Below are 1,126 nucleotides of genomic sequence, written 5' to 3'. Positions count from 1 at the left end.
GTTTGAACAATTGTACTGAATGTCCCTCCTTTTTGCGAATACTTTCCACTGGAGACTTTTCAGATATATGCTGTGTAAAATTTCTAATTGAACTATACATATCACTTTTATTTGAAGTGATGTATTAGAAAATAGCAGACTGATAAAAGGTGATCAGTAAATCTCTGATCATCCGAGGCCTTAAGCACAATAACTACTAAATTGTGCAAAAAATATTAGCCACTTTAATTGATAGCTTTGTCAAATAAGAACGTTTTATGGTTAGTCTTAAAAGTAGACAAAGTGTCTGCCTAATGAGAAAAACTGGTGGCTGGTTCCTGAGGAAAAAAATCCTGATAAACAATAGACAGCAAATAAAGAAAGCAGTAATACAGAACATTGGAAGAATTTGGCAGCAAAAGTTTGCTTGGTTACAGTTTGTGTTTATTTTGTGATCACACTACTTAAAGTTGACTTTTATCGAGTTGCAATGAGGCGTTTTATCTCTGGTTTAGTGTTCCCATGACAATCCCATGCTATCATTGTTCACCAGCTTTTTAGATGACATCCCAGCAAAAATATAATTATTTTTTTGCATTTAACGTTGAACATTTCTTGATTTATTCATAGAATATAAATAACTAATAACTAATCCTTTAAGGCGAAATATTTTGAGTATTTTCACCTACACACAGCCTTGGTTTTTTCCCACGCTGAAATTTCCAAATGAATGTAGTATTTTTTTGCTGCCAAAAAAAGCATTGAAGCATATCCAACATAAGTAAGCAAAATTAATTAAAAATCCTGGCACTATGTTTCCCCCCTCATTGTGTGGTGTGATAATTGTTTCCGCAGTATGATACAAAATTTAATTTAATTTTAATTCTTCTCATCGATCTTTACCTGTCTTTTGATCATATTCTCTGATTAAACTTTAGAAAGATGAGTTCCTCCTATAAATACAGAGTTGTTTGTAAAGGAGGTATGCTTCTTTCAGGGCACTGAATTCTGTCAGGGCTTTAGGTGGACAAATAAAGAATTCCTCCCTGAGGGTCCAACACCACTGTTGACCTATCTTATCAGGGTTACATTGCCGAGATCCAGTAATCTTCTGCTGTTACAGAAAACGAATTGGAATGGCAGTGGA

Source organism: Cyprinodon tularosa, unplaced genomic scaffold (assembly GCF_016077235.1).
Source record: "Cyprinodon tularosa strain WSP-4 unplaced genomic scaffold, ASM1607723v1 ctg1449, whole genome shotgun sequence".
Lineage (NCBI taxonomy): Eukaryota > Metazoa > Chordata > Actinopteri > Cyprinodontiformes > Cyprinodontidae > Cyprinodon > Cyprinodon tularosa.
This window is presented reverse-complemented; position numbering follows the sequence as displayed.